The sequence below is a fragment of the Miniopterus schreibersii genome, assembly GCF_964146895.1.
Source record: "Miniopterus schreibersii genome assembly, chromosome: 1".
Lineage (NCBI taxonomy): Eukaryota > Metazoa > Chordata > Mammalia > Chiroptera > Miniopteridae > Miniopterus > Miniopterus schreibersii.
In genome coordinates, this window is record NC_138101.1 from 88,952,844 (window position 1) to 88,965,301 (window position 12,458).

The 12,458-nt window shown below is 42.1% G+C and overlaps 1 protein-coding gene across 5 annotated transcripts in view; it reads right to left on the minus strand.

The window, feature by feature from the left end:
- FRMD4A (FERM domain containing 4A) overlaps positions 1 to 12,458 on the minus strand; it is a 578,005-nt gene that overhangs the window by 222,861 nt on the left and 342,686 nt on the right. The window lies entirely within an intron of this gene.

Here is a 12,458-nt window from a genome sequence, read left to right on the forward strand (position 1 = left end):
AGAGACGGGGGAGGGAAACCTGACAAGTGCTCCTTCCAAAAAAAGAGACAAACTCCGAGATTGTCCCTACCAAGAACAATAACTAACTCACACGGCATGCCTAAATGTTCATTGCTTCAGCAGCTCAATTTGCCCTAGACAATTTCATGAATTGTCAAAACACAGTTGATAAAATAAAGGGTGAAGTAGGCAGGGCTTAGTTAAGGCGGAAAAGTTAGCTTGTCTGGGGTAAAATCTTTCTCCAGAGCACACTCATCGCTGAATTTCCCAGCATCCATCCACTCATCATCTACCCACTAGTCGGGGCAAGACTGGCTCTTCTCTCACCACAGCTGAAGGAGACCCTGGTAGATCTAGCACCATTATTTCCAGGGCATTGGCAGAAGTGAAAAGTTACAAACTTTATAATAAAAAGAAACCTCGCAACCCTATCTTCCAACTGAGCTTTCCGGAACGCACCCATTGTGTGCTTGCCTCTTAAGATGTCTGCAGAAAAATTTTTGAGAGTTCAAGAGGTCTCACAGTCAATAAAGGGAAACTCCATATGCCGTTAGCATTGGAGGAAAAGGTGAACTCGTGCGTTAGAACCGCCTATCTTCCTTAAAGCTGTCGTGATCACCTGCTGGTGACTGATTCCTGGAACCTGCGTTAGGGAAAGCTGTTCCCGAACGGGATGTATCTGTACTTTTGGAGCCCTTGAGGATTGTTACAATGCAAAGCCCAATTCTTTCAAAATGCAACTGAAGCCCATCTCCTTCTGTCCTGAGGCCCTCGGGGGAATGTTATTCTTTGGAGTCAGGCTGTTTCCAATGCTGATTTGTTGTGACTGCAACACTAGTTAGGGGGCGATTGAGAAAATGTTCAAACCTACCATTTCTCTTCAGATATTTAGTTCCATCCTCAGAAGAGTCCCTGGATTCCAACCATCTGCTGCTTTTCCATCTTGGCCACTGGGATTCTCAGTATGTCCTAAACTGAAGCTGTCTCACTGGAAGTCTGGGTTCCCTATCTCAGTACCAGGCATCCATCCAACCCCCACAAGCCAGAAGCAGGGATGGAGGGGTCTTTTGTCGCCTTCTATTCACTCATTCCTCACATTCAGGTTATTACCAAGCACTCCTCTGGGAATGCTTCCTTAAGAGCGGCCCCTTGTCTGACTTGCTCCAACAGTGCCTGGTGCTGGCTCACCTTTGTAGATGAGTAACCCCTGCCCTAGCCTCCTGTGCACATGGCCTTGCATCAGGGTGTCTCCAGCAGTCTTCTGACTGGGTCTTGTCTCTGAAACACATTCTCCATGCCGGCTGGAGTAGCTCTCCTAAAACTCAGATCTGGACATAGAGCTTCTTTGCTGAAACCTGTTCAGGGCGTCCCTGGCTCTTAGAAATAACGTCCACACATCTTCAGATGGCTAGAATGGCCTGAGCACCAAGGCCTCCTTCTCCATCCACCCTTATCTTTTGCCACCTGACCCCACCAGGGTCCACTCACCCTCTACCCCCAACTCCATCACCCCTTTCCAGATCCCTGTATTCTAGGTTCTCACTCATCTCCTTGTTACCAGGCAGCCAGTGACTTTAGAAACAACTCAGATCCTGTCACTGTACAACTTAACCATTGTCGATGGCTTCTCCTTGCTCTGGAAGCATCCTCTCCATCTTCGTCATGTGTTAATCTCCCTGTCCCCTACCCTTTGCCACACAGGCCACCTTTCTGCCCTTGAACAGCTCCTTTCTTCTCTTTGCTTTTATATTTCTTGTCCTTCCTGGCCTGAATGCTCTTCCTCCCTCACAGCTCCGCTCTCTTTATAGCCAGCCCCTTGCCATCCTTCAGGCTTTAGCTTAAAGGCTGCCTCCTAGACAACCTTCCCTGCTCAGCACATGGAGAAAGGCCTCTCCCAGGTGCTCTTTGAATCACTATCCTGTTTATTTTCTTCTTAACACTTAACCAGATGGGTATTCACAGCCTGTGATAAGGCCACAGACCAATTTCAGACTGCCTGGGCTTGACTCTTACCTGGGCCACCTGCTACCTGTGTGACCTTGGGTAAGTTTCTCTGTGCCTCACTTTTCTTATCTATGAAATGGGGATAAGAATACTGCCTACCTCCTAGGGTTGTTATGGGTATTAAATGAATCAATACATGTGAAACACTAACAGGGCCTAGCTGTACATGCTAAAGCCCTGTAAGGGCCTTTATGCATTTTATTCTCAAGTTTCCCCGTGAGACCTGGGCTAGTACATGGCACAGGATCTTTTTACCCCGTAAGCCTTTTGTGTTTGGCAATAAGACAGAGAATGCATAAAACATTCAGGGAAGAAAGCCCTTATCTGTAGAATTTAAGGACTAAGAGATATAGGCCATGGTAAAACTTGATGAATGAGCTAAAATTCAAACTTAATTTATCTGGACGTTAATGAAAATATGGAGAAAATATATTCTCTATTTTACCAGTTGTGGTCCTTGGAGTTGATGGATGACAAGCTTTGCCAGTCAGAATTCCCTTAACGGTCGGCTTTCCGGAGAGCAGCCAATGCCACCACAGGGAATGCAGGCAGTTACTTGCAAAGGCATAAAGAATCAAAGGGTCTTTGCAAAGTGTTGGTCCATCTACCCGCCCTAACATGCAGTTGTGATGAAAGAATATAGTGTTTCCATTTTCAGATCCAGTTTGATACTTTTTGAAGAGTCTAACTGAAAAAAAGAAACACCGTAGTCTGGCTTCTGGACATTCGCCTTTGTGTTTTGCTTTCACTGCTAGAGAAGTTTCAGAAAGAAAGAAATACTTTTCCTTTTGCCCTTGGAGAGGGCAAGCAGGACTTGAGACCTGAATACCTGGGGCTCCCCTTGCCTCTCTCACACAGAGTTAGGGAGCTTTGTTTTGAAAAGAGCTGAACTCTCAAAGAGGGGAGAGGTGCTCTGTGGCATGGGAGTGAGGGGTGTAAAAAGATGGAGAAAGATCATAGCACCCTCAGAAGAAGGAAAGGGGTGACATATCTACATGCTGCAGAAGGGCACCTGCCAGCTGCTGGGGAAGCATGTGGATGCTGGATGGGGCTACTAAATTCTAAGAGGTGTGTCTTAGGCAAAGGGTCTTGGGGTACGGCCAGGAAGGATGGAGTCTTTGGCTTTAAAATGGACCTCAGGTTTTTAGATACTGAGCATCACAGTGACAACTAATCCGGATTGATGACAAGTAGCCCTTTTCCTGTGTTGAGGTACAATGTGAGCGAGGATAGAGGAAAGAATGAGTGAATTCCTACCTTCCTGGTGAATGAGGAAGTAATCAAGATTAAACTGGATTTAGAGAAGTAAATTAATGTGATGTTTTTTATGCTCAAGTTGTATAGCAAAAATTTTACTAATAAAAAGTACCAGGTTCTTAACTCTGAGATCTGAAGTCATAGCTTTCCTGACAAGCTCTGGGCAGTATGTGGGGCAATTAAGACAATATTCCTCAGCTCGAATCATTGCCAGAGTGCCCCTTTTGGTGAAAAGGAAAAAAAAAAAAGGCTCTCACTTGTGCCTTTGTGTGTCTGCCGTGCTGAGGACAGGTGCCAGTGTGGGTGTGGATCTGAATCTGGGCTGCATAATCCCTTCCTAGGAGCCAGAGACATCGGACAGCCTGGCCCCCCTGCTCTGAAGGCCCAGAGTGACCTTGAGTCTCTTGACTTTTTGGTACCCATCTCTTCCCCTTTAAAATGGGCCTAATACTAATCGCCCTTCAGCTTTATGAAAACTATGGCTTCAACACATATTATTGCCCAAACCATAACTGATAATAACTGATAGCTAACATTATTTGAGCATATACTCTGTACCAGGCACAGTACTAAGAACCTTCCAAACATTGATTTATTGGATCAGCACACGATGCTCATGAGGCAGACACTATTTTTATCCTTTCCTACAGATGAGGAACCCGGGATTTTTTAAAAAAGTAAGGAATATGCTGAGACAACAATCACGTTTGAACCCAAGTCATTCTGTTGAGACCCTGAGCATTACCTTGCATGCTTGGGCTGCCACACGGAATACGGGTGAAACACGCAGGCACTCACGGTGAGAACGGCCGCAGACTTCCTTGACATACAGCTATTAATTACAGAGTGAATGAAGCACAGTTGGAGTTGGATGGCACCAGGGAGGTGACAGTGAGCTACAGTGTTCCATTAGTTCCTAACCTGCACCATATGGACAAAGATTTACATCCTATTTCCTATCTTTCTAGAGAATAACACTGGCCTCTTTTCCTCCCACACTCCAACCAGTTTTAAGGATAAAGAAAGAGGCCTTTGGGGCAGGTTATAGTACTTGGCTGGTTTTAAGTGAACTCTATTCTATTTTTATACCCAATTCTTTTTCTCCTTACTACCAGGTCAGTGAAAGGCCAGTGATGAACCACTTCCATTGAAAACAAAAAATTCCAGCTCCCCCCAAGGCCTGAGTAAGTACTTAAAACCACGGTCCCTGGGGTACATGAAGAACTCATTTAATAGCTGTGCTTTATTATGTTATTTTTAAAAATAGCAATGTCATTTTTTAATAGCTATGTTTTATAATCTTATGTTCTCATTATATTAGATTATTGCTTATTACTCTTTCCTGGGTGGGAATCATGGTTTAGACCACCTCAACCCGTGGCAACAAAAACCCAGGGCAAGTCTTTCTGAAACACGGAGAAGCATCAATCAGAACATCACAAGCTAATTCATGTAATTTGGAGCCCCTGGGAGCAGGTTTATCCCAGTGAGTACCACAGGATAAAATTGGCATACGTTACACATACACTTGAGTAGATAGATTAGCTCTCTCACCAAACCTTTTCTGTTTAGTTACTCAGAAATATATATTAATAACTAGTTAACACTTGGTGCATTCTAAGTGCCAGATACTCCAGATACTGATGACATACGTGCTTTACATACAATAACTTTTTTAATCTTCTCAACATCCCTGTGAGGCTGGTACTACTAGTAGCCCCATTTAGGTGGGAGAGAATGAAAGCACAGGAAGAGGCTCTATAACCCACCTAAGGCCCTACAGATGGTAAGTAGGCAACAGCCAATTATCAAACTGGCAGCCTGACTTCAGAGTTTGCATTGTTAATCCTCACTGATCTGATCTTCCGGTTGTCAGGTATTTGGAGGCTTTACTTCCCTTATAGTGCCTACCACAGTGTCTATCAGCTGGAACTCAATACTCATCATTTGTTGGCCCATTGTCTCATTACAAAAGGGAGCTAAGACAGAAATATTTGTGTAATTGAATGAAAAAATTTTCAGCAAATATTCCTTTTTCAGTGGTAACTACTAAGAGTATGAGGTCATATGCAGGTGACATCAATCAATCAATCTCTCAAGGAAGCAATAAGAATGTAATAAAATGATGAGTCGGTGAGGGAGGAAAAGCCCCAGGATTTAACAGACACAGGCCCCTGTGCTGTAGGAAGAAAAGGCAAGTCAGTCTCTTGGAGGTGAGATGGGGCTGGAAGCTGTCATGGAGTGATGTGGTGATTTCTCTTGCCACCAAATACAAATCACACATTCCCCAAAATTATAACAGCAAAGAATATGTTCTAATCCATGTTACAAACAGTTCAGTGTAGCACATTTATAGGGTTCTGACTTCACCAATAGCTGGGTAGGCTATATGTTCAGATGGGATTGGATATACAAGATTAGAACTCACAAAGAGATATCTGGGTGGAAAATTTTAAATGTTGAGGATGTCCAATGGCAGGCTGCTGAAGTGGCATATTGATTATTTTGAATTAAAGTTACTTAAAAAGCAGCTGGTACAAAAAGGGCACTCTGACCCTCCTCTGTCCCTCTGAGAGCAGGAAAGAAACCCTTCATGTGAAAGTTACCCTCCCTGCACCAGGGGGAAAGAGAGACATCCTTATCACAGAAGTAGAGAATTCAAGGCAGAGAAGCCTGCATAACAAACCTTGTTACCTTTTACTAATTTACTATCCCAAGCCAAAACTCTACTTAGATTCCTTACTAATTAAGCACCCAAACCTAAGTTTCTTTGTCCTGTCAAATACTCACACATTTATTGTTTCTTTGCATAAAAAGTATAAAAGTTGCTTGCTTTGGTTATTTTATTTAGGTCCCCATTTCTATGAGACCTCCTTTTGAATGTATGTAAATTTGATTTTCTCCTGTTACTCTGTCTCATGGCCATTTAATTCTTGGACCAGACTGAAGAACCTGGAAGGGTAGAGAAAAACTTCTTCTTCCCAAAAACCATACACAGAGGGCATTTGAATCTATGGAAATGGATGAGATCATCTAGAAAAGATACTCTAGGGAGAAAGGAGGTCTTGGGACCTAGCTCTGAGACAGTGGTTCTCAGACGTAAGCCAACATCAGGATCACCTGGAAGGCTATCAAAACAGATTCTGGGGTTCACCCTCTCATGCCTCCCCAGAGTTTCTAATTCATACATAGCTCTGGGTTAGGAGTGTTAGAATTTTAATTTCTAACAAGTTCAGATGCTGCTGCTGCTGCTGTTCGATTAGTACCACTGTTCTACCACTTAGGCCTTCCATTTGCTCCAGGCACCCTATCCTCCCAGCTGTCCTCCCAACCTCTCAGGTTTGCTCTAGCCCCAGGGCCTTTGCATTTCCTCAGATAGCAGCAGGAATCAAGCCTGCCTTTTTTCAGGTCTCTGATCAAATGTTACTTTACTAGGGAGATCTTTTCTTGCCATCTTTCTTTCATTCTTTTTTTTTTTTCCAGTAGAGAGAAATGGAGCTAAGTTTTATTCATTTTTCATAGCTGTCACTTAATTTTTTAAATGCCAAAAATCACAGTGACCTATGGTTTTTTTTTAAAAAATAGACATTTCTTCTGCTTGCCGTTCTGCTGCTGCCCTCTCCCTAACTCCTTCCATGTTTTATTTTTCTCTATTGTACTTATCACCCTTTAATAGACTCTATAACTGTATTTCACATATGTGTTTGTTTATTACCCTTCCCTTCCAGGAGAGCAGGGATTTATGCCTGTTTTGTTTATTTCTGACTCTTCTGGATCTAGATCAGTTCCTGGCACGTAGTTAACATTCAGTAAATATTCATTAAAAGGATAACTAAGGCCTGGCCGGGTAGCTCAGTTGGTTAGAGCATCATCCTGATGCAAAAGTTGTGGGTTCGATGCCAGGTCAGGACCCATACAAGAAGCAACCAATGAATGCATAAATAAGTGGAACTACAAATTGATGTTTCTTTCTCTCTCTCTCTCTCTCTCTCTCTCTCTTCTCTCTCTCTCTCAAGTAAATAAATAAATAAATAAATAAATAAATAAATAAATAAATAAAAATATTAAGGATAAATAAAATGAATAAGTGAACATCCTTACATGCAGAATTGTGGTTTTAAGAATTTAATTCTGATGGAAACCCTTCCTAACTGGTGACCTCCATATAAAAAATAGTATATAACCATGTTTCCCCATTATGAAAAAAATCTCCTTTTGCACCTGGGGTAAAGTCAAAGGTCCTTGGCAGGTCTTCAGCAGTAGGCACTGGTTAGGGTAGAGATGTGACAGGGAACGGACTCTGCATGGTTCCTGGCTTCCTTTTTCTCACTACCTGGTTATAAACAGGGCCCTCCTGCCTGTCTAGTCTCACCACTCACTCTTCCCTGTTGGCATGTCACCACCCAGCCAGTGAGAAACTCATGCAAGTCCCTGTTGCTTCTTGTTTCTGCTTACACTCTACCTTTGGGCAGAAGGCCTCCCCCCCCCGCCCTTCACCTGACCAACTCCTCCCCGCACTCCCCACACTCATCCTCCTGGCTGCCTTCCCAGAGGCCCTCTCTCTAGTGCTCTGAAATCGCCTGTGTATATCTCTGCACATAGCACTTTATTATAACCATTTCTGCACGTCTGTATTCCTTACTCTATTGGGGATTTCTTGTGGGCAGAAATCAGGGCGATGCTTTGCTTATTTTTATTCGAAGAATTTTATTTTATTCTAAGTTCTCAAAATTTGTTAAACTGTACACTGTATTTAATTTAGCTTTTCCACTTTCATTGGGCCAAACATGATGATAATTACCCAATAGGTTTTTATAATTAAATCCATTCAGCTAATAAAAAAAAACAGAGAAGCATCTGTGATGGAAGAGAACAGTGTCTGACCAGTGTTTATATGCAATTTCATGTAATTGTCCTATAAAGGCGACCTAAATTATAGTCAGTCTGAGACTGTAAGTGGGTTTGGGCTCTGCCTCTCCTAAATGAGCTGGAGTCAGTCGCCATGCTGCACTGCAAACATCAAAGCCCAGTCTGGGGAACCCCTGCCACATGTTCTGAAGATTCGTAAAAGCACTCACTGAGGCCTAACAAAGGCACTTAATAATCCAGCAGGTGTAATTTCTGTCTTGAGATGGATACCCTGTGCATCCCTCCTCTTAGTCTCTACTTAGTAAACTCAAAATTGTTTTGATGTTTGCTTTTGGAAATCAAAACTGCTTTCTTTGTATTTTTCTGACTTCTCTCGTGTGGTCTTGAGAAGATCTTCCAGGTCTTTTTTCCTATCTCACCCCCTTTTTCACTCTCTCAAACATTCAAAACAAGATAAATCAACACTATGGTCTGAAGCTGAGCCTAAGTAGAGGCCCGAATGTCTGGAGACCATTTTAGTCTTGTGTTTTCAGTAGAAGAGGGGATATACAGTGGAGAGAAAGGGAAGTATCTTTCGAATCTTCAGGGAAAGCCTCCTGTACTTTTTACAATGGAAATTTGCCCTTGGAAATGGTTGTAACCTTAATTGCTATCAGATTGTAACCTTAATTGCTATCAGATAATGATAATAATGATGATGATAATAATAGCTGTTATTTATTGAGTGATGCCACGCATGTCATGCGCATTCTCTATAATCCTTGCAGCAACGCTGCACAATAGGTATTACGGTCGTGTGCTGCACGGTAACATTTTGGTCAACAACGGTGGTATATCACAGCCCGGGGGTGTAGCAGGCTACACCATCTAGGTTTGTGTAGTGTACTCATTGATGACGAAATCACCTAAGGATGCATTTCTTAGAATGTATCCCTGTCCTTAAGTGGAGCGTGACTATATTAATTCCCATTGTATAGATCCAGGAATTGAAGCCTGGAAATATTAAGTAACTTGCCAAAAGTCCAAACCCAGAAAAAGACAGATTTGAATCCCAGTCTGTCCCCAAGCCCTCCAAAGTGTGTTCTTTCCACTGAGGCTTAATTTTGAGCAAAAGCAGAAATTGGTCAATCAAGGGCTCACAGCGGGAGGAGTCTCAGGACTGGTTTCTGGTGGAGGGGAGCTGAAGGGAGCTTCAAAATAATATTCATCTAGGTGATGTTTTTGCTGATTGCTGCCTCCAGCTCCCCTGGTCATCAACATCATTCCCACCCCAAGCTGAGCTCTACAGACACACAGAGGTTTTCCCAGCAGGGCCACATCCAAAGACAAGACACTGCTGAGTCGTTGGCCCCAGTTTGCCAACCTGGCATAATCCCTTGGTTGTACTTTTACAATAGTTATGTGAGGATTTTCACCAAAGTCCTCGTGGTCAGCACAGTCACATCTCCTCCTGATCCCTGAAGGGCACTGAAAGAGTCATTCTGAGACTTTGGGCAGGACCTTCCCTATCTGCCTACATAGCATGCAAAACTGGTGTCACAATTCACTTCCCTGCTCAAAGACACTAAGAAAGTACTCTCAACGGTTAGGAGTTTATGCCTGGGTTTAAATCACGGGGCAGCAGCTTACTAGTTGTATGGCCATAGGCCAGCGGGTTCTAAGCTTCTCTCCATCCCACTTTCCTACTCAAAAGGTTGCCATGAGGATTGCATTGCATGACATATATAGAGTTGGGGGCACAGAGCATGTGTTTAATAAAACATATGCTATTAATATTCTTATTTGTATTACCTGCATCAACTAACGACATAAAATCTGGCAGCTTTTGCCTACTATGTACGATGCCCTCTTGCCCACTACATTAGATGTTGATTCTTGATTTAGGCCCTGTACCTGAGTGCTGTGAGCTTTAATGAGATCCAGATGAGTTAAGTACTGTAAATAGATCATAAGAAATATCCTTGTCCTTAATATATGTGTCCTGAGTTCCAGCCCTTTCCTCTGCGTGCACCCTCCCCTTGTAGGGAGCATTCACCCTGCTGATCTGTGATTAACCTGAGAGTGCTACAAGCCCATTGAAGTAGCCCACGGTGCTGTGTTCAGCCAGTGGGGCTATGTAGTTGGCTTTAAAAGGATGCCCCCTGGGAATGACAACCAGTCAAAGTAGGTAGCCCTAAAGGGTCACTCCATCTTATCCTCACATGTGTGGTGCAGCATGTCCACACCCACATGTGAACTTCTGGTCAGAGGCGTGTAGCCCCAGATCACTCAGCAAGTCAGCAACTACACCAGCGAAGGGGAGACAGAACCCCAACGATTCACTGCATTTCTTAGGAGTCTAAATTAACTTCCATTTTTCTATAAGAAAGAAATCAGTAAAGGGAAATGGAAAATGAGCCTGAGTTGTATAAGTTTGTTCCACTCCAGTTCAGTGGGAAATCCAAGGAGGGCTCCAGATTAGACAAAACAAATTAGGACAAAACAGATTAGGACACGTACAGTCCTGCATGCTGTGGTCTTATCCACCGTTCAGATGGTGCTCTGAGGGGCAAGGCTCATGTGAGCGCCTGTTCTGGACAGGTAAGGAAATGGGCACTGAGGGGATCCTGGCTTGCCCAAGGGCTCCCAGTGAATTTTGGGGACATTTGGAATTAGAATGGACAGCTTCTCACCCAGGTCATGAGCACTGCTCACCAGTGTCTGTCACCTACCAGTACCTGCACAGGGTTGTTGCTAGGTCAAATATTATACACTCCTAAGTTGTATGTAGTGAGTTCCTCAAAATACAAAAGTATCTCATTTCTTTTAAATTTTTGACGTCCTTCTTAAAAAGGTATTTAAATAATGAAACATAAGCATTCAGAAAAGAACAGAAAATATATTAGACTACTGTATAACTAGCATTAAGACTGAACAGTTTGCCTTATTTGCTTTAGACTGCCTTATTTTTTTGAGATATAAATGACATATAACACTGTAAGTTTAAGGTATATAATGTGTTGATTGGCTACATTTATATACTGTAATATGATTATCACCCTAACACCTCTATCAAGTCACATAATTACTATTTCATTTTTGTGGTGGAAACAATTAAGATCTGGTCTCTTAGCAGCTTTGAAGTTTATAATACAGTGTTGTTGACTATAATCACTATGCTGTACCTTATATCTCCAGGACTTATTTATCTACTGGTTGCAAGTTTGTACCCTTTAACTAACATCTCCTCAATCTCCCCACCCTCCAGCCCCTAGTAACTGTCATTCTATTTTCTGTTTCTATGACTATAGTTTTTTTAGATTCCACATATAAGTGAAATCATACAGTATTTGTCTTTCTCTGTTTGACTTGTCTCATTTTTCCATTCCTCCACTGTAAGACAAGTTACTTTTAAGTTTTCACAGTTACAATCAGCCAGGACCTTTGCTCTTACAGTTTCCTCTGCCTGCCGTGCTTGCCTCCCACTTATTCATTCATTCAACAACATTCTCATAACGTCCACTTAACTCGCTCCTTTATTCCTTCACGATTTTCCTCAATTGTCACTGGGATTGACAAATAAAATATAGGATGCCCAGTTAAATTTGAATTTCAGATGAACAATGAGTAGTATAAGAATATCCCAAGTAGTATATGGAACATGCTTATACTTAAAACAAATTCACTTATTATCTGAAATTAAAATTAAAGCAGTATCTTGTATTTTTATTTGCTAAATCTAGCAACCCTAATTGTCACTTTCTCAATGAGGCTGTCCCTTGTCCATCCTATTAGTGTTTAATCCCCTCCCCAACAATTCTTATTCTCTTTCTCTGTTTTATTTTTCTTTATAGCACTAATCACCAATTTACCTGCCATATATTTTCCTTGTTTATCTTGCTTATTTTCTGTCACCTTCCTCTGGAAAGTAGGCTGCTAGAACGCAGGATTTTTGTATTAGATAGTAACACCTGAAGTAGTGTTTGAGACATAATATGTGCTCAATAAATACTTGATGAAGAATGAATACATGAATGAAAGAATGCAAAGATTATCTTAGTGTATGTCTCTTTAGTATATGTATGAGAATTTCTCTAGGATAAACACCTGGAAATGGAGTTCCTTTCCATAGACTTGTCTATTTACTAGGTGTTGCCAATTTGCTGTTCAAAGTGATTAAACTGATTTCTATGTATAAAAGTCCCCATTTCCCCACATCCATAGTGTCTTTCTTTCTTTACCTTTGGAGATATAGTAATTTAAATTTTGTCACAACAGTTGAAACCAGCATGAAAACATAAGATACCCACTAGTGAATTATATCTAGTGAATTCATAACAAAGAGTAAT